Source organism: Sceloporus occidentalis, unplaced genomic scaffold, assembly GCF_023333645.1.
Source record: "Sceloporus occidentalis isolate IW3139 unplaced genomic scaffold, rSceOcc1.0.p SCAF_5, whole genome shotgun sequence".
Taxonomy (NCBI): Eukaryota; Metazoa; Chordata; class Lepidosauria; order Squamata; family Phrynosomatidae; genus Sceloporus; species Sceloporus occidentalis.
The window spans coordinates 101999924-102021448 of record NW_028316985.1 but is presented as its reverse complement, the minus strand read 5'-3'; the positions used below and the strand labels follow the sequence as shown (position 1 = coordinate 102021448).

Sequence of the window (21525 nt, the reverse complement as noted above, 5' to 3'; positions counted from 1 at the left end):
CATGTTTCTTAATAGTCAGGAAATCCTGATGAGAAAAATCATGGAAGGATGAGAATGTTTTTGTGCAGAGAACATCATTTTCTGCACAGGAATTCGTATTCCTGTGCAAAAGCACCATTTTCTGTGCAGAAAATAATGCTTCTTGTGTACAAAATGTTGTTTTCTCTACAAAAAATATCCATGTGTGAATTTTACAAATAAGTCCCAAAGTTGCTGAGAGCCAGCATGGTGTAGTGGTTTGAGCACTGGACTACAAAGCTGGACATCAGGGTTTGAATCCCTCTTGGCCATGGAGGAAACGCACTGGGTGACCTTGGGTGAGTCAAACTTGCAGCTTCAGAGAAAAAGGCACACAGCCTTTCTCACAGCCAGAAGAACTTTGCTAAAATTACTGAATGCTTTCTTCCAGAACAAAATGAATAAAGGATTGCATCCCTGTTGTTATAGGAGTCAAAGCACATTCCCCTTCACGTCTGCTTTGACCCTAAGGGGTCATTCATACATCACTGTTTTTTAGCACGACAATGAAAATCATCTCATTCATGCATTCTGGGTTTGTTATTCACACTATGGAACTGCATCGATGCACATCTCTGCAAATTCGGTTACTCACATGTGCAAGCATTTGAATAAAGCATTTTATTCCAGGTCTATTTGGGTCTATTTGCATTGGTTATTCACACTACCAATGATGATAATATTTTTTAAAAACTCAGGGGAAAACCCAATATCAAATATCTTGGATTAAGTGGGTTTTTGATAGCCCTTCCCCTCAAGTTTAATCAGGTGCATTCGGGATGTGTGTGAACAACAGAGATTCAACATGGATTCATCTGGGATTATTTTCACAGTGTGAATTACCCTTTAGTCAAAAGCCAAGCAAGGTTGAGCAAGCAGGTGTTTCTAAGCTTTTCTGAGAATTTTTCTGAAAGATGAAGAAGAGAAATGGAGAAAGTTAGGATATAAATCCTTGAAATAAATAAATAAATAAATAAATAAATAAATAATAAGGGCACAACCAGGATCCTTTGCTGAGATCCTGAGCAGTCATATACTCACAGCTGGTAAGCCATATGCCTGGTTGCTTTTAATTGGAAGGGATCTTGCGTAAGGCTTTTCTTATCCCGAGGAGGTACTTTGTATCCTTATTCAGCTTAGTACCCAGTCTGCACGCAAGGTGAAGGGCCAAATATGTACCTGCACTCTCTTACCCACTTTAGCTTATATAGAGATGTGCAGCCCCACAATATCTGGAGGATCATGCGATTCCCAGCAGTCCCTCCACATTCACTGGGGTTCGGGGTGAAGGACCCCTGTGAATTTGGAGAAACCACAAATAAAAAACCCCTGTTCCTTTTACCTAAGAGAGCACATCTCTAGCAATTTCTGGGTCTTCCACTGTAACTCTATGGTCAACATGTGTCAGAACTTGGCCATAGGATCATGCTGAAGGACCTACAACTACCTGGAGAAATGTATTTTCTCTAGGAACTTGTAGGTTCTCCAGCACAACTCTATGGTCAACATGCGGCAGAGTTGCGCTGGAAGACCTAAAAGTTCCAGGAGAGAACATTTCAATCAAAACTGCAAATTCCGTATATACCTGACTATAAATTGACCTCATGTATAAGTTGAGAGCCAAAATTATGGATTTTGATATGACCCATGGATATGTCGAGGGCAAAACTTAGGGGCATGTAACTAAGAATCTGAAGGATGAGAAGCAAAGGAAAACAATGCCAAGGAACCTAGAAATCCCAGCAGTCATAACTGTTTGTGCTTATGCAAAAGGCTGGATGGATGAGAGAATAGAGTGGAGTCAGTGCTTCTAGGACAGATTACATTCTTGCCTTTCACCAGGGGATGGTTCACTTTTTAAATGAGAGTTAGTCTAGTGCATACATTGACCCATGAATAAGTCAACTCAGTTTTTGGGGATCAGTTTTTTGACCTAAATTTCTAGACGTATACATGAGTATATACAGTCATCAAATCCACAAAAGTCATAGCTGTGGAGGGCTAACTGTAATGTTTTTACTGTCCAGAAGAAATAAAATTTGTATGAGATGGCAGATTCCAAAGATGATAACATGCCATTTCATGTAGTGGATAATGAGGGAGGCATTTGTTCCTTGGACTTAAAAATAAGGAAGATAGGAGGAAGTCCCTCCTTTAAACTTGAGGGTGGATGGGCTTTTCTGTTAGAAGGTTTTTATTATATTAATCACTATTTGGTGTTTTAATGCATTTTAATGCTGTTTTAATGCTGCCTTGATCCAATTGGAGAAGCGGGATATAAAATTTTTTTTTTCTTCTTTTTATTATTGCCTCCTCAACCTAGGGATTTATCACACAAAGGAGATTGGGAGTGTATCCCATGAACATCCTGGGAAAACAGCATAATTACGTGGGATGCTTTCACGTGGTGTCACGCAAAAATGGCCATTAAAGTGGTCACGAAGAAGCATTAACCCTCATCTTTCTACTGTCGGGAATTCAGCGACAATGCGTTTTCTGCAAGCGCTCCCAGACTGTGGAACGGCTTGCCACAGGAGAGCCATCAAATTACCAGCTTAGATAGCTTCAAAACAAGCTATCAAGATGGATCTCTTCTGCCAAGCCTTTCCTGAATAGCTATAAATGAATTCCCCACACATTATGCACTATGCTACCTCTCTGCCCAAGCGGCCATTTGTTATTAACAGGGTTTTTTTAACCAGGCTATATTCTTAATCTTTTTTAAAGGGGGGTGGATGTGGGTAAAATATATTATTATGTATTATTATTTACTGTATTGGTTTTAAATATGTAAGCCGCTTTAATTGCTATTATAGTAGAAAAGCGGGATATAAATAAAAGTTTTATTTATCTACTTATTATTCCTGATAGCGCTGTATTTGTGCAACTGCGTGCGATAACCATTCGCCAGTTCCGCTCTCCTTGCGGGACACTTTACATGTGCTTTAATCTCTCTTTGGTGTCGACATCAGCCCCAGTGTGATCAACCCCCCACAGATGTTAGCACCTATTCCCAGTTAATAATAATAATAATAATAATAACAATAAAATTTGTTTATATTTTCCCGCCTCTCCCAGGTGGATCGAGGCAGGATTACAACCCAACGATAACAATACGATACGAGGGTAAAACATATCATTTTCAAGCACAGTTAAAAGCAGCACAGACAACTGTAAGATATAATATTCTGATCCTGGGTAGAACAGGGAATGATGTCTTCACAGAAGATGGGGTGGATAGGCTTGCCGGAAGAGATGCGTCTTAACTGCCCTCTTGAAACCTTCCAAGGAGGTAACAAGATGGATCTCTTCCGGAAGGTTGTTCCAGAGGATGTTTATCACACTATACTCTTATAGTGCTACTATTCCACTTTGACTGCTCTAGCTGCCTCCTGTTGCATTCTGGGATTGGCAGTTTTAAGGAGGGGTATTCTCTGCCTGAGAATTCTAAATACCCCTCCTTAAAACTGCAAATCCCAGAATGCAACAGGAGGCAGCTAGAGCAGTCAAAGTGGAATAGTAGCACTATAAGAGTATAGTGTGATAAACATCACGATGTTTAGGAGCCACTGAAATAAAGGTTCTTTGAGAAGTTGAAACCAGTCTGGGGCCTGGACTGGGAGCTCTAGTTGGCCCCACAGAGCTCCCTTGTGGGGAAGGGAAGGCAAGCAACAACCCCCCCCCCCCCCCACTGCCCTGGAGTCTCTCAGCATGCTGCCAAAGCGGGTTATTTCTCCAGTGTGGATGCAGCCCTCCCCTCTCTGGCCTCAGCTGGAGGTGTAGCCAGTATGAGAGGAAGACTCTGGGAGGAAGGAGGACTTGGGCTTTCCTTCTCTCCCTCCCTCTGACTGAGGAGGAGGAGGAGGAGGAAGAAGAGGAGGGCCTCTGCCTGGCTCCTCTCTCAGGGCGGAGACAGTCTCCCTCCTCCTCTCCTCCTCCTCCTCCTCCTCCTCTCCCTCCATCCCTCTTCTATCTTCTCTCTCTCCATCCCAGCCAGGGAAGCCAGCTCTGCGGAGGGAGAGGCTAAAATGGCAGCAGAAGGAAGCAGCCAGGAGCCCCAGAGGCTGCGCTGCTAGCGAGGCTCCAGAGCATCCCTCCTGGCATGACTCTCCCCTGGATCCACGGTGAGTGGGGATGGGGACCCTCGCCTCCCCTTCCCTGGCTTCTCTGCTTCTCCATCCTCAGGCTGGCCAGATGGGTCCTCTCTGCCCCAAAATGTAGGACACCCCCCCCAAGGAATGCCTCCAGGACTGGAGGTGGAGGACACGTCCGGGGAAAGGAGGACGCCCCTAATCCCCTATGGTGCCTTAAGGGGAACCTGTCCTGGGCTTTTCCTTAGCTCGGTTGGTGCAGAGAGAAGGGTGGGGTGGGGGGGTTTGTGGCCATGCCCTGAGGCTGAGAGGGTGTGTCTGGGAGCTGCATCCTCACTGGAGAGAGAACCCGGTTTGGCCACGCTTTCACTCTTTGGCCTGGCTCAAGGCTATGGAATTCTTGGTCTGGCTCAAGGCTATGGAATTCTGGGTCTGGCTCAAGGCTATGGAATTCTGGGAGTTGGAGTTGTCTGGGGGGGGGGGTTCCCGCCCTTTGTTCTTCCTCAGGGAAATGGGGTTCCAAAACCCACACAGGACTGGAAAAGGACAACCAACGAGGTTCCATGGCTTTGTCTCTGAAGAGCCCATCTTATAAGAGTGAGGCAGTGGGTTCGAATGCACCTCCGCCAAGTCACACTCTCTCAGCCTCAGGGGAAGGCCATGGCAACAAGACCCCTCTGGCCAAGAAAACCCCTTGCCTTAGGGTCGCCATACGACTGGAAGGCCCCCAACAATCAAGGGAGATCGAGGTCTGTTATGTCTTCTATGTGCCCAGTTAATAATGGCTTCCTTAGGCTGGCAAAGTGTGTGTGTGTGTGTGTGTTTGTGTGTTGTGGGGTTGTGTAGTTCGAAATGCCAGGCAGTAGCACCCCCTTGTGGTTTAGGGGAGGAAGGGGATAATGGGGATTATTGTTATATTGTATGGATTTTTATTGTAAGCTGCCTCAGGGTAAAAATAAAATTTATTATTATTATTATTATTATTATTATTATTATTTACATTTATACACCGCTTTGTCAGAGAGACCAAATGTCCTCACCGCAAAGGAAGACAAGGCGCCACAAAACGTAGGACACCCAAGCCAAAAAAATGTAGGCCATGACCCACCAAAGCTAAAAACACGCATAGAAATAGACATTTTGTGCTTCTTTACCATTCTTCCAATGGAGGACATTTGGGAATTCTTCCTGGACATAAGGTTGAAATGGAGGACATGTCCTGGAAAAGGAGGATTGCCTGGTTATCCTGGCCCAAGGAAGCTGAAGTCGTGGGGGGGACATGCCCAAGGCTAGCCAGTGTGGCTTGAGAGTGGGAAAAAGCATCCTTTTTAGGCTGCATCCACACTGGAGAAATAATCTGGTTTGGCACCGCTTCTTTCTTTCAGTGACTCTCAACAGTGCTGCAGGATCCCTTTCCATACTGAATTTTCACAGACTAGCACAGCTATGTGTTTGACTTGTTAGTCTGTGAGACTTGAAACACTGTCAAGGGTTCGATGTGAACATTAAGGATCAAATAGTGTGGTGCCCAAGTATCCTCTCCAGGGTTAGAGTCCAAGCCAAACAAGTATCGCTTTGTTCTTGGTGCCGTTGTGAAATCGCTGAATATTGGCACTGGGAAAGGGCTTCCGTCTTAGGGACGCTTGGTGTTGCTGTTGTGTGCCTGCACGTTGTTTCCGATTTATGGCAACCCTAAGGCAACCTCATCATATTTTCTGGGCAAGATTTGTTCAAAGGTGCTTTGCCATTGCCTTCCCCTGAGGCTGAGAGTATGTCACTTGCCCAAGGTCACCCAGTGGGTTTTATGGCTGATCTGGGAATCAAATCTTGGATCTCCAGAGTTGTAGGCCAATATTGAAACCACTATGCCATGTTGGCTAAGTAGAGACACACCTTGAAAAGGGATTTTAAAAAATCAAACTTCATTTGATTATTTAAATTAAAGGCAGAGTTTTAGATTATTGAAGGACATGGGTGATATCTGTGCAGCAGGATTGTTGCAACATCTAGTTGAGTTAAGACTTACTTTGATTGCAGCTTTATCAGTTATATTTACCATACTGTTGTTTTTGATTACTGTATAAAACATTGCACAAAAGTTAAAAACCAATCAAAAAAATTTCCCACAATATCAGAATCTAGTTTGCACACAGTCCAAGTTTCACAGTTTATCCAGTTCATTTTGGGGGAGGAACGAAGAAGAAATGCAGAAGCCAGTTGTACAGGAGCTTTTCAGGAGATGCCCTGGGCGACCCTGGTTGGCTGAATGGTATGCATTTACTGCCAGCTTATTGCTATGCCATCCTTTCTAACTTGATACATTTGCTGGTGTAACCAGTGTCAGTGTAGCTGGGAAACACAAATGCTGCACCAAATGTGGGTAAGTGCCAGCTTTGCAGGATCTACTTTGCTTCGGAGCCACCAGCAAAATGGCATCTCAGGGGGCAGAACAAAATGTAGCATAGCATGGTGGTTCAAGAGGCAGAACCTGTTGAATCCTGTGAGTTAAACACTAGGATGCCCTGAATATGTGCTCAACTCTACATCTAAAATACAGGTGTTTAGAGATACTGGTAACCTAGCTGAATAGGGATAATTCTTTTTGTTGCTGCTCAGGGAGTCAGAAACTGTCACTGATCTGCTGCAAGGCATCTAGGGGTCTGTCTACCAGTAGATCTTGAACTACTTTCTGCCTGATCCTGGGTTAGATGGAATGTATTTATTTATTTATTTTGAATTTCATCTAACCCAGGAACAGGCAGAAAGTAGATCAAGATGTATGGGTAGACTCTAGATGCCCTACAGCAAATCAGTGACAATTTCTGACTGATGCTTCTTCTCCAGTGAATGCAAGATAATGCCAGGCTCCAGCTGGCATTTCACATTACAAGAAAAAGAGGAAAGCCACTTAAGTTTTCCTCTCCTTTGCCCATAATAGTTTGGAAACTCATGTTGTAAGATTGCCAGGTTCCTCACTCAAGCATCATAAAATTGGCTGGTGTGTGGGCATAACGGTACAGATGCAGGTGTATTTCACAACTCAGGCAAATATTGTGTATATGTTCTGGGACAGAAAACACATCATGAGGATATGAAATCTTTTGTGTATCATGTGCAGCTCCAGCTGAGCCCATGGAGAAAGAGGTTGCTGTGATCAGTTCAGTCCCAGTGAGATTTTGTGTATTAAGAAAGATTTAGATCATGACCAGGGAGATGATTTTGCTACCCTGCACTCTTGTGGACTGCATCTTCTTATACATTTGCTGATTTAAAATGTTTTAAATGTGTGTTTTGCATGAGAAAGCTTGGTGGAGGCAATAAATTTGGTGCGCTTATTTGCAAAGCTAGCTCATGTCCTACTATTTTAGAGCTGATCACATTAAAGTTAAGTGCATTATTTAGCCTTCATGACCCCTCTCATTCATATGTACAGACAAAACAAGGTGAAATGTAGGTAAAGTCCTGTAGACAAAGTCACTGATTATTGTGTATGAAGAATAGTGAATCATAGATGACTAGTGTTTCATGTTTGTTCTCCTTAACCAAGCATTAAGCCATTTAAAATAGTAGGATCTCAAGGGATCTTTAAGTGAGAGAAAGGTGGATTTTGAAATTGTCTGAGTAAACCCAGAATAACATGGAAAGTCTAGAGTCAAAAGATGTGGGAATGGGTTTGGGGTTTGAGCGAGATACAGAAGGGCCCTGCTCTGTGGAGTCGGTGAGCAACTGCATCCTTTGGTGCATCAAATGTTGCTATTTGATGCATCATGTAAACAAACTTGGCATTTAATAATGTAATTATGGGAAGAAAATGAAATTAAGATATGTTTCTTGTAGGGATTATGATGGATGTTGGCAGAAAAATGCTTTCCAGCAGAATTTTCAGTTTAGAGTTTTCAAAGTATCCAGTAAACCACAAGATGAAAAGAACAACTACTCCCAGACCAGTTCCCCCCCCCTTTTTTTTGGCATCCAGCTTTAAAGATCATCATCATAGAAAATAATAGAAAATAAAGAAAGGAAATAAGAAGAAGAAGGTAAATGACATCTAGTGGTATCACTAGGGGTGCTGTCATCCACTGCAGTAACTCATGGTGTCACCGACCCTGTTGACCTCCTCCCATGCCACACCCACACAGAATCCTTAGTCATGTTTTTGTATTAATGTTATTTAGTTATTGTAATTCTCATATATCACTAAATGTAATGGCAATACGTATGGCATACACAATCAGAAGAATTATAATTATACCTTTAAATCGCAATATCATATGCACAGACTAAATGTATTTTCATTTTATGTGCTTAAAGGGAAACTTTGATAAGATATTGTAATGATTTTAAAAAATTAAAAGATTCAAATTTTATTTTTAATTTAAAAAAATTATTTTTGTAAAAAAAATCCTGAGCCTGTTTTCTCTTTTCCCACTGAGCCTCATCCCATTCAGACTAGCTCTTCAGTGTTTTAAAGGGACACAGGCAAATGCCATAGCCTAAAGGCAGATGCTTGGGGAGCAGTGGTGTCACCCCTCCTTAAGGTATTACCTGGTGCAGCCCTAATGAAGCCACTGATGACAATACTATGAAAATGGTCAAAGAAGCCTCTTATAGAAGACATTTATTTGTTGTTCTTATGTGCCTTCAAGTTAACTATGACTTATGGTAACCCTCTTACAGTGTTTTCTTGGCAAGATGCATTCAGGGGTGGTTTGCCATTGCCTTTCTCTAAGGCTGAGAGAATGTAACTTTCCCAAAGTCATCCAATGGTGCTTCCATGGCTGAGTGGGGATTTGAAACCTGGTCTCCTAGAGTCCTAGTGAGTTTGACAATCAAATCACTGCATCATACTGATCCTTTGGGATTTTTTTTTTTGGGGGGGGGGGATTTATATTTGATACAAAATAATAGAAGAATACAGTGGAAAATTCAATGAAGTATCACATGCAGGGGATCCGGTGAAGATCTTCACATGTTATTACATATAAGTTGGTCATGCTGTTGCTCTGCTTGCTGGCTGTGCCCCCTATACCCACTGGTGATGTACCTGCTCGTTAAGTCCCTGATGGCTGTTCCTTTGTTAGCTAGACAAGGTAGTAGCCCTTAGATTGAGGTAGGCATGTAGGGCTTCTCTATATTCTGATCTGCCCCTTGTATGATGAAGCTCTGCATGTGGACATCAGTACAATTATAGGGCTGTTTCAGGTGGTTAGCAAGGGATATGGCTGGCAGGATAGTCTGCACAACTTTCCTCACTCTTGTGCATTGTATTTTATGTTGTAATTTGTTTATGCAGACCAGTCCTATATATGTTTGCTCAGAAGTGGGTTCATTGGGGCTAATTCATAGCTAAATGTGCATACTTTCACAGTCCGAGTAGCCATTTTGGTGCACTGCATATAAATATACCCAAATATGTTGATATAAGTGGTTAATGTGTGCCGTTACAGGGGTTCCTAGGTGTTCCAGGCAGAAGAAAGTCATGGTTTGCTTTCCAGATAACTAGAATCTGGAGGTACAGTGGGCCCACTGTATAGATGGACTAGCGAACTGCAGATTCAACCACCCCTGGATCAGCACACCCCATATTATTCAGTGGTGGTGGTGCTTGCCACCGTTGAATAATATGAGGCTTGAACTTTCATCATTTTCTCCATCAACAGTCGATCCCAGAACCAAACCACTGTGGATGGGAACAGTCCACTGCATTTGTGTGAGTAGCAATACATCTTAGGTGCTGATATATTTATAAATATCTGCAAGATTTATAACTATCTCAGTACCTAAAATGTATTGCTACTCACACAAATAAGGTGGATACCCACAAATATCCACTTCTAAACCCAGCACAGGGGTGAGTGGGACTTCTGGGGGTGGGACTTCTGGTGCATCATTTTCAGCATTGTCCCTTGGTGCATGTGCTGGCCAGCACAGGCCAGAGCAGCACGAATGGGCAAGGTGGAGAGGTAGGGGGTGAGCAGGTGGAGAGGAAGGTGGGAGGTGGGTGGGTGGGCAAAAGCAGAGAGGCAGATGGCCAGAGCAGAGAGCGAAGAGGTGGGTGGGCGAGAGCAGCGTGGGAGGATGTGTAGAGTGGTGTGTGCACATGTGGCTCAGAGTAGTGTGGACGTGGGGGAGAGGGGGCACATGTGCATATGGATGGGGTAGCACACATGGATGCTGCAGGGAAGCTGACTGGGTGTCACCCCACACACACCCCCAGATAACTATGTATCTGCAGATAACTATGTATTCAAATGGGCTAAACAGTATCAGAATTTTTTTGCCCAATTTAAGACAATTTATTTTTTAGAAAATCTTGTAATCCTGCCTAGAACCCTAAACTCACAGATTACATTTTGATGGAGACAATGCAATATTTCCATTTCAAGACTGTAGGAGAAAAACTCCTTTGAAAGGAGCATAAATTGCATCTAATGATTTATTATGGGCAAGATGGGTAACGACTGATGATTTCCTATTAATCAAGTTTCCAAGCCAGGCTTCAGCCAATGACTTACAGACATATGAAATGCAGATATTGTTGAACATCACTTCCAATGTCCCATCCTGTACATCCAGTGGTTATAGATACAGGAAACCCTAATCTACCAAAATCTGGGACCCACTATACAACAACCAGGTCAAATTCAGACCTTGGTTTCCAATCCTCAAGAAGAGGGACAGTTGCTCAGCATTGACTGTGGTTGATCAAAGTGAGTATAGAGGGCTTTTTCCTTTGTTAGCTACAGTTAAGCAATCCGTGCTTTCCTTCTGCACCAGGCAGCTCAGTGTGGTATTTTGTTAGAAAAATGCAAAGTGTTATGAGGGTTGTCAAACTAATTGTTGGGCAGATGCCAAAAATGCCATATTGCCGTTACAGGTACTGACAAAATAATTAATTGATTTTTCTCAATGCGATAGAAAGCTTTTTATGTAATATGACTATTGCAAATACAAGAAAAAATAAACAGGAAGGCATCAAATGCAGAAAGATAAATGGAAAGTCCATTGCGTTTAAATATAGACCTTTCTTCAAGAGTATTTTTGCACACATTCAGTTTGAGCCTTTGCTCTCCAGCTCTGATGGAAAAAGTCATTTTGAAATGTGTTGGGCTGGGCTCAATAGGCATACTTCTCTATACCCACAGGCTTTCCCCTTCATTTTCTCAATTAAATCAGTGTCAGAATTCTCGCTGACTTAGACTTTGCTTAGAAGCATCTATCTTTCTTTCAGGGCAACTAATTCGATGAAGAACCTACAGAAGTCCAGAATGTTCTTTCAGTTCAAAACTGCCTTTCTTCTGCTTTTTATCCCATGCTAATAGTGCTCACAAGTGAGACATTCTAGGGACTGTGTGGTAAGCTATTGCTCAGGGATAACTGACATTTCTGCAGCAGAATAGAACCACTCCAGAAGTAAATGAATGACACAGTGTTGACACATGAACATGAACAATAATCCTAGGTTAACCTCCCCTCCCAGCATAGGAGTGGTAAATGAAGGAAACAGGTGATTAGGGTGTGTAGGAGACCCAAACTCAGCCATTATTAATTTGTCTGAATAAACCCATCTCTGTGACTGTCTGATGGTTTTTATTCAACATATACTGTATATACTCATGTATAAGTCTAGAAATTTTAGTCAAAAAATTGACCCAAAAAATCTGGGTCAACTTATCCACGAGTCAATGTAAGTACTGTACTTTAACTCTTATTTTAAAAAAGAACCATCCCCTGGTGAAAAGCAAAAGCATAATCTGCCCTGGAAGCACTGATCACCCTCTGCTCTGTCATCTATCTAGCTTTTAGTATGAGCACAGTTATACCTGCTGGAATTTTTAAAAGTTCTTTGGCATTGTTTTACTTAGCTCCATCCTTTAGATACTTTGCTACATGCTCCTAAGGTTTACCCTTGACTTATCCTCTGGTCATATCAAAATCCATAATTATGGCCCAAAAAGCTGCCCTCGATTTATACATAAGGCCGACTTATAGTCAAGTATATATGTTACCTTGCACTAGGATAGGGTGCCTAGACGTATGAGGGTCAGATTAGATCCCTACACAGTTGAGTGAAGGCAGAAATTGGGTAGAATGCCTAGGAGTCATCCACACATTGTTGTTTTTAGCACAGCAATGCGAATCATGTCACTCATGCATTCCAGGTTTGTTATTCATACTATGGAACTGAATCGATGTGTATCTCTGCTAGTTTGGTTGTTCACATGTACAAGCATTGGAATAAACATGGAAGCAACAATGCAAATGGATCTGGGACCCCTTTTTTGGTTTGCAGCATTTTATCCTAGGTCTATTTGGGTCTATTCACAGCAGTTATTCACAATACCGATGATGCAGATCTTTTTTTAAAACCCAGGGAAAACCCAGTATTGATTATTCTGGAATAAGTGGGGTTTTGGCACACACACACACACCCAATTTAATTGGATGCATTCAAGATCCGTTTGAACGTTGGAGAATTAACCCAGATTCAGCCTGGATTATTTTCACAGTGTTAATAACACCCAGGTTTTGATTTTAAACTGTTTGTGAATGAAGCTAAAATGTATTTTAGAATTTGTGAGGTATGTTAGATTTAGCATGGGAAATGATTCCTCAAAAAGCCTAACAGCCATGTTGAGAAGAAGTCAAGAGCTTATTGATATAGGGAACAAAATTTGCAGACACTGCATCTGATGGTATCCCCATGTTGATGATAAAAAGGAGGAGGGGAGAAGGAGGAGGAGGAGAAAAAAGAATGTATCAGCATCTTTAATTGTTTTTGATTTTTGAATGAGCATTCGTGGATGCCACTTCTTTGGATGCTTACAGAACGATAAATCGATACTTAGATATAAAGCATATATACACTTTTATGGGAATGAGATGAAATATAGTAGGATTGAGAAGCATGCATCTTTGCCTGATGAAGAAGGCAGTGAAGCTTTGAAAGCTTGCATAATGTATTTTATCTTTTAGAGCTGACCCCAAAAAGGTATAGCTGCTTGTGGATTTTGTGTTTTCTTGTATTCTGCTGCACAGTCCACATGGCTACCCCTGAATTATTTTTTACAGTGGTCAGTTAGTTATTGGTGTATGAAAGTGACATCAGCACCAACTGACCACTGTAAAGATTTGAAAAACCTGTATCACTATATGTAGCTCTTTGAAAATGTAGAGGAAGAGTCATGATTTTCATCCTTCTGGATTCTGTTCCATTCCATCCACAACTGTGTATATATGCTTTATTCCTGTAAGCATCTGAAGAAGTGGTTTTGTATCCACTAAAGCTCATGCAAAAATAAAAACTAGTTAGTCTTAAAGGTTCTGCTACATTCCTTTTCCCACCACTTCTCCTATTTATGCTTCAAGAGAGTAACACAGCTACTTCCTTGAAAATTACTACCATGGTTATGATGTATATCAGAAAATTATATGGAACAGCTCATATGTTGAAGCATTAGCAAATCTGACGAGATTAAAGGTGTTCTAGCGTCATGTCTAGGCAAATCAGGAATGTCACCCATATTTAGTTTTCAGGAACTGATATACATTTAAGCTTTGAGAAGAAAGCTTGCTGAAATCTACTGCACATTCCAATTGTAAATAAGGACTGTCTTGTTTAAAGTAATCTTGTCCTTGTTCAGTCTGTTTTTGGAATTATGCTTTGTAGGTGGAAGGGTGTGTGGGTGTAGGCTGAGATTTGAAAAAGAGAATTGTGGTTATAAGTATCTCCCACTTCTCTTTCTAAAGTACCAGTCTAAATTAATTTGCATTTACATTTTCAGGCAAGTCAAATATTTAGGACCAGTACTGAATTCTAAATGCAGTCTGACAGCTAAATTGGATAACATGTCACTTAGTGATCTGAGGCCTTCCCCGATAGAATAACTAGGTCGAATTCCTTCTTTCCACTCTTGTTAGCCCAATAACTTGATATAATTATATCTCTGGTTAAAGGAAGGAGGTACTTTTTCCTCTGCTGACTCCAAGCATTTCAAGCATGAACAAATCTTTATTTTAAGTATTTAAGCCTGCAGTTTTAATTTCAAAATTAAAAGTGTCTGTATTTTAACATTATTATTCTAATAGCCTTTTAAAAACTGCTTTAAATTAATGTTTTAATATGATTATTTGTGTATTGGTTTATTAACATGTCCACTATACATTATTTTAACTGTATTTTGTTTCAACTCCACTTGTGAGGCACCTTGGGAGAAAGGTGAGATAGAAATTAAATAAAGACAAATAAAAATTCAGAAGATATCAGACACAGGCCAAAGTGGAAGTATAATAGCAGTAACTGACAAAAAAGTGATGTATATGATTTGATAAAAATCATAATAAAATGGTGGTGAAAGAAACACAGCATTTAAGTCAGGTAGCAACCAGAGATCTGCACAGTTGTTGTTATTTTGTGCACCTTCAAGTTGTTTCTGACTTATGGTGACCCCAAAGGGTTTTCTTGGTATGATTTATTCAGACAAGTTTTGCCTTTCCCTTCCACTAAGACTGAGAGTGTGTGACCTGCCTAAGGTCACCCATCGGGCCTCCATGGCCACGTGGGGATTTGAATCCTAGGCGGGATACAGACCGCCCAAAAGGCGGTCTCCCGCTCCCCTGGTTTGCTGCGCGAGGGAGCCACAGCGGACAAACCGTGCGGCTCCCTCGCACAGCAAAAAGAACCTGCAAAAAGCGGGTTCTTTGTGCGGTGCGGTTGTGATGCTGCAAGGCGCCAATGGTGCACTTGCGGCGTCACAAGGGCGCTGAGACGTGCAGACGCTAGGCGTCTGTCATGTCAAAATGGCGGCACCCTTAAGTACAGGGCGCCGCCATTTTGACGCCCTCATCACATGTGAGGGGCGTCAACAAAGCTGAACCTGCAATAAGAGAAATGGCGGGGGGGGGGGGGGACAAGTCTCCAGGAACAGATGATATTCCAATCGAACTGCTGCAATCCACATTGACAGAGTCTACTCTAGTGCTGACCAACATATGTCAGCAGATATGGAAAACAAAATGATTGCCAACAGATTGGTAATGATCAATATACATCCCCACCTACAAAAAAGGAGACACAAGAGACTGCAGCAACTATAGGACCATAGCACTGATCTCCCACACAAGCAAAATAATGCTCAAAATGCTGCAAGAGAGGCTCCTACCATACATGGAGAGAGAAATTACAGAGGTCCAAGCAGAGTTCAGGAAAGGAAGAGGCACTAGGGACCACACTGAAAACATACGATGACTAATGGAGTGCACCAAGGAACTTCAAAAGGAAATCATCATGTGTTTTATAGCTTGTTTGGAGGTTCTAGCCAGGAGCGCAGCTATTGTATACCCTTAACCAAAGGACATCTGTCTGGGATGGCGGTCCTCTTCCACTGAGTGTGCAGCTTCAGGAGGGATGCACATGGAGCGATGAGGGAGAAAGGGGACACCCACCTCGCCAGCCAAATCAGCTGAGTCAACCCTGGCAATCAGTGGTCTTATAGATTATAGCAAAGCCTTTGACTGCATAGATCATGAAAGGCTATGGAATGCTCTTAAAGACATGGGAATGCCAACACATCTGATAGTCCTGATGAGGAATCTGTACTCAGGACAAGAGGCTACAGTCAGAACCGAACACTGGTTCCCAGTTGGCAAAGGGTTAAGACAAGGCTGTATCTTATCACCCTACCTGTTCAACTCTTATGCAGAAAATATTGTAAGAAAAGCAGGCTGGGACACAGAAGGAGGAGGGGTGAAAATAGGAAGAAGAAATATCAACAATCTAAGATATGTAGATGACACCATAATACTAGCAGAAAACTTCACAGATCTCGAAGAACTACTAAGGATGATCAAAGAAGAAAGTGCAAAGGCAGGCTTACTGTTGAATATAAAGAAAACAAAAATAATGACCACGGAGAACTTACATAAATTCAAACTAGACAATGAGGAAATAGAAATAGTAAAAGAGTTCTCATATTTGGGATTAAACACTGATAGTAAGGGGCAGTGACGTACCCCAACTTGGTTACACCTGGTGCAGTGGGTTGGGCTTCTGGGGGTGGGGCTTCTGGCACACGCACGCCAGTGGATTGTGCGAGTGGCCCAGATGGGGCTCTGGAGGCCCCGTGCCAGCCCAGAAGGGCCCTGAAGGCCCCACAGTGACCCAAATTGGGCACTAGAGGCCCCACGGCAGCCCAGAGAGCAGGTCCAAGGCCCCAGGAAGGCCCCCCAGGGGGCAGGGGACCGGCTGGGTGTTATGCCCTCGTCTGGGGTGTCATCCCACTTCTGGGGTGTCACCCGGTGTGGTCCGCACCCCTTGTAAACACCCCCCCCCCAGGTAATGGGGACTGCAGCTAGGAAATCAGAAGAAGATTAAGTATGGCAAGAGCGGCTATGAAAGAACTAGAAAAGATTCTAAAATGCAAAATACAGCACGCCTGCATCATACGCGGGTGCACTTAAGCCACGCTGTGAAAGTGGGCAACACGTCCCATGAGGGGTAATGGCGTGCATGCCCATGGTGCATGCGTGCTGCCCTGCCGCCACATACAAAGCCCCATGCATTTAAATGGGGCTTGAGCATACATGGAATTCCCCTTATGCCGAGGGGGGGGGGGTCATCCGGAATGGATCCCCATGTAAGCGAAGAGCAACCTGTATGCAGTTCAGCACAAAAGTTAGAATCATACAAGACATTGGTTTTTTTTGGTTATCACATATGGATGTGAGAGCTGGACAGTTAAGAAAGAAGATAAGAAGAAGAAAAAACAATTCCTTTAAGATGTGGTGCTGGAGAAGAGTGCTCAGGATCCCATGGACAGCCAAAAAAACAAACAAATGGATCCTAGAGCAGATAAAGCCAGAAATCTCTGTGGAAGCCAAGATGACAAAACTTAAGCTGACGTACTTGGACACATCATGAGAAGATATGAATCACTGGAAAAAACCAATAATGCTAGGAGAGGTGGAATGAAGTAGAAACAGAAGAAGGTTGCATGCTAGATGGATGGGCTCTATTAAAGAGATCACGAGTATGAGTTTGCAGGAGTTGGGTAGAGCAGTGGAGATGTCTCATCAGCAGGGTCACCATGGATTGAGACTGACACGAAGGCAGTTAACAACAACAACAAACACTTATTTAGGATTTCAGCAAGTACATTTGTTTTCCTTTGCTGTTACACTGGAGTGTGATACCATTCTGTCTCTTTAGTGTCTGCTACATTTCTTTTTTGCAATTAAGCAGACAGCTGATGTACAATGAACTGCTTATCTGCTATTCCATTAATTCTGGGTTTGTGAACATTTAACTGAGAAGGATGTACATAGATCCAGAATATGAGAATGAGGAATAATCACTTTACTGAGTGGAAAAGCAAGTACTGGAATAAATTGTCTCAGTATTACTTCTTTGACAAAAACAGGTTCTAATGTAGCAAAGATTTTAAATTTCAGAGCCTTAGCACATGACTTACACATCACCTTTCGTCTTAGCAGTGGCCAGTGGCTTATTATCATATTGCAAAATTTCTTACTTGTTCTTTCATCAAGAGAGAGACTAGGCCCTTTTGCTTTTTGCTGTCCTAGTTTTCTTTGCACATGGATTTTTAGTTATTTATTTATTTTATTACAAGGGAAGATTCTAAAACTGTGTTTACTGTCACTGGCACCATTTACTGATATAGATAGTTTATCACCTCAGAATTCTACCATCTTTCTTATTTTAATGTATATAACAGAACTGAGCTGTTCAGAAATGTGTAAGAATTTGCCATTTAATGTAAAACAAAGCATTTCCTATTTGCCCCATTTTTACTAGCACACCAACATTAATACCAATTTAGAATAAACTGATTCTATAACTTCCAGGCCCATTGATTAGAATTTGCACTCTGAATTTCCAGCCAGTTAAAACTTTTATCACTCAGTCAGTTAATGATAATTAACACTTGCAGTCCAACTATGAAAATGTGGAAAGTGACTTGAGGGTATCTTTGGGCTTGTGTTCGCAGGTGTCATTGCAAGCTTTCCCACATAGCCATGAGAACAAGAACTTTACACCTAATAAATACTGAGGCTCATTTACGCCTTGAATGCTGGAGGTGAAGTTCAGCACAGCCCATCAAATATTAACAGCTGGAGCAGCCTCATGATGAGACCTTGCCACCTTACACATTGTGTGCTGTGCAAGGTCTTGGGTTGCTACCTTATCCATGGCTGTCATTCCATCATCTCATTACATGCTAAGTGCAGGTTCTTAGAACTCAGCACAATATGTTCATTGAATCTTTCTCACCCTGTCACTATCCGGGTAGCAGATGAAATTTTTAGTAAAGTTTCTGCTCTGTTTCACTGCTAGGGAATTGTTTGCCCTGCTGACAATATTAATAGGAACTGGTGTGGCTGCTGTATGTGCTTAGCCTATGAATAGGACTTTTGTACCCATTCACATAGCTAAGCGATTTGCAGAGAGATTGGGTTTACATGCTGCTGTGTGCTAATGCTGTTCTGCAGTTCTAGATGTTTCTGTTAAAAAACAAAAAGGGCGCTTTTGAGTGGCTTATGAGTGCTTTGACAGCCCCAGTTACATTGGGTAAGGTCTAAAGATCTACTTTATGGAAACAACTGTGGTCTTGCATATGCCTAGGTCGATTTTTGATTCTGAAGAGCATTCTGTCTCCCCCTCCCCCTTGTTATATCACAGTCTGTTTTGAGAAGTCCCATTCATTCCAGAAGTGATTTTCCACATAGCATTGGGAAATTCATATCAAAGATTGCCAAAACCGAGAGTCTTAGTACAGTTTTCTTCAGTCTCATTTATATGCTATTTATACAAACTCTATACACATTCAAACAAATTCTACAAGAGGTGCTAATCCTGTGTCATCTGTCATCGTTCTGCAATATGGACAGTAAGAATCTAAAGAAGGCAAGATCCTCTGTCTGTAGAGCCTCCTCCACATGGTTGGGAACCCTGGGTTTCCAGGATTTTCAGTTGTGAACCTCCTTATGTTGTGGAGGCTCTTGAGACTGTTGCTCTGAGTGATGAAGAGGGGATTTGGTTACCTCTGCTCTTTTTCTTGCAGAATTGTTTTAAGCTTTTTACAAAAGCTTGAATAGTGCTGGTTTGTTTCTGAGTTAATATGACTAATTGAATTTTCAGGCAGGAAGTTTATAAATATGCATTGGTTCATATCTAATGGCACTTCAGTGTGATTGGTATTTGATTGTTTTGGTCTCACATGTTGTCCCAAATGCACCAGTTGTGCTCCCAGAGATAGCACTGCTTGGACTTTGAGCACTGTAAATGAAAAGGGTGAACTCTTCCAATCTGTGATGAATTTTACTAATTGTAATTTTCCGTCTGTTCTGATGCAAACTTTTCTTAAACAACAGCAGACACTACCTTATTCTTAATACCTTGTAAGAATTTTCTTCTTGACTTATAGACTGTATGTATGGGTTTAACTGTTTACGTCATTTCATTATTTTCCCTCTTTATTTATTTTGGATGAATAAAATAATGCTTTAGGGCTTGAGCAGATGGACAGGAAAAAGCATGCTGATACCATTTCATCCCAACCTGCTTGGAAATCTCACTATCTGCATGGCCTGCTCCCAAGGTGGGCTAAATACCAACTGGCAATCCGTACCATGCGATGTAAAGCCACAGCTTTTGGGTTTTTTAGTAATGGCAATAGCAAGTACATTTCTATACCACTTATCACTCTTTAAGCTGTTTGCAATGTGTAAGTGAATTGCTTTCAACAAGCTGGGTACTCATTTTACTGACCTATGAAAGGATGGAAGGCTGACTGGAGCTTTGAGCCCTCCTCTAGGATTGAACTTACAATGCTGTGGCTGCAGTACCAGCATTTACCACTGTGTCACAACACTGTAAGTTCGATCCTAGAGGTCCACTCACCTCCCCACCATGCATGCACACCATCACATGAACACACCACCCAATACTGGAATGACCTCCTTTCTCTCACCCATTGGATGCCCAGTATGACCAGCCACACAGTCACACAAGCAATATACTGCCCGTATAGTGTATGAATGAGCCTAGTGACACATTGGCAAAGCACATTCATAGAGGTCCCCTATAAATGCTCACTTTTACCTCTTCACCCCATGCCACCCTGTTGAACTGTCTGTTTGTCTTACTTTCACTCATAGGGTGTGTGACAGCTTGATGGTGCGATGGGTCAATGATACATATGGCCACTCATGTGCCTGTATGCTCAAACGAGGAAAAAAGTATGGAAAGCAATTGTGCTGGTGGCTGCATCACACCAGTCCCAGGGTGCATGCTCCAGACTGCTTCTGTACACTGTGCTTTCCCACATTTCCACATGCGCACTGTGCTGTTTATATGCATGCACATTTTCTCCATTCAGGCAGAGTATCAGAGCTTCTTTTTGCTCTGGTTTTAAGCCCCGGAGCATGGCTTCAGGTCATTTTCCACTGGGTTTTGTATCGTCTGGACAGAAAAGCTTCAGGTCAGTTTGAAACTTCCTGATAGATTGAAGCTACTTTATTTTGCCAGTGCGGAAACCCCTACATTTCACTTATTGTACAGGTGTTAGGGGCACAGCTCTCCCCTGCATGAAAGTAGAAAAACCATAAATATAAGTGAATGTAAATAAAAATTGTGAATGCCTTTCTTTACCTGAGAGAACACTTCTCTAAGGAACACTAGGACCTCCAGCATGACTTTGTAGTCAACTTCTGTCAGAAGACCTAGAGATTCCTGGAGAGAACATATTAATCACATCCACGAATCATCACACTGGTGAAAGAGAAACCAGTGAATGTGGATGGCTGACTGTATTAGTTTGTCTCCAAAAGGAAGCCGAAAATTCATGACAGCATTCAAAAACAAATACAATAGTGTCAAAATAGAAGCAAAAATATGGAAAACAAGTCACAGCCAAAATCCTACAATGATGGCTTTCTGTTGACTTCAGCATTTCAGCAATTACTGACATGATAATCATGTTAACAGACAATCTCAAGCCAGAAGTCTCTAGAATTTTTACTGGTTGGTGATGATATAGCATGCTTACGCACTCTGCTTTATCATTCATGCTGCAAGTTTCTTTCGCATGACAAGCCAGAGAAATAAACCTCAAGCAAACCATGGATTATTTTTCCAGCTTTTTTGAGAGTGCTAGGGCAGACTGAGAGTTTTTTCTCTCATTCAGAATAATAGACATGGTGGAGGAAGGAAGTGGTTGATTTAAAACTTAACTTGTGACACAGACTTGTTATCTTTCATTTTTGTACCACTGCGGTAGCACTTTCTTTAAAAAAAGACCTTTTTAAAAGTGCTAGTGCAATGGTAAAAGAATGGAACATAACAAGACTGTGTCACAGTCTAAGTTTTAAACCTTACACGTTTAAACCACATAAGAAC

General features: G+C 42.0%; 1 protein-coding gene across 3 annotated transcripts in view; it reads left to right on the top strand.

Moving 5' to 3' along the window:
* The first annotated feature begins 3986 nt into the window (after positions 1–3986).
* The window catches only part of LOC149312595 (proline-rich protein 5-like), a 91829-nt gene continuing 74290 nt past the window's right edge, over positions 3987–21525 (top strand). For 2 of the 3 annotated variants that reach the window (XM_089524940.1, XM_089524939.1), the window contains exon 1: positions 4057–4142. The gene's annotated coding sequence lies outside the window, so the exon portion shown is untranslated. Of the gene's footprint in view, positions 4143–21525 lie in introns of all 3 variants that reach the window. The other variant, XM_089524941.1, reaches the window with a different exon arrangement.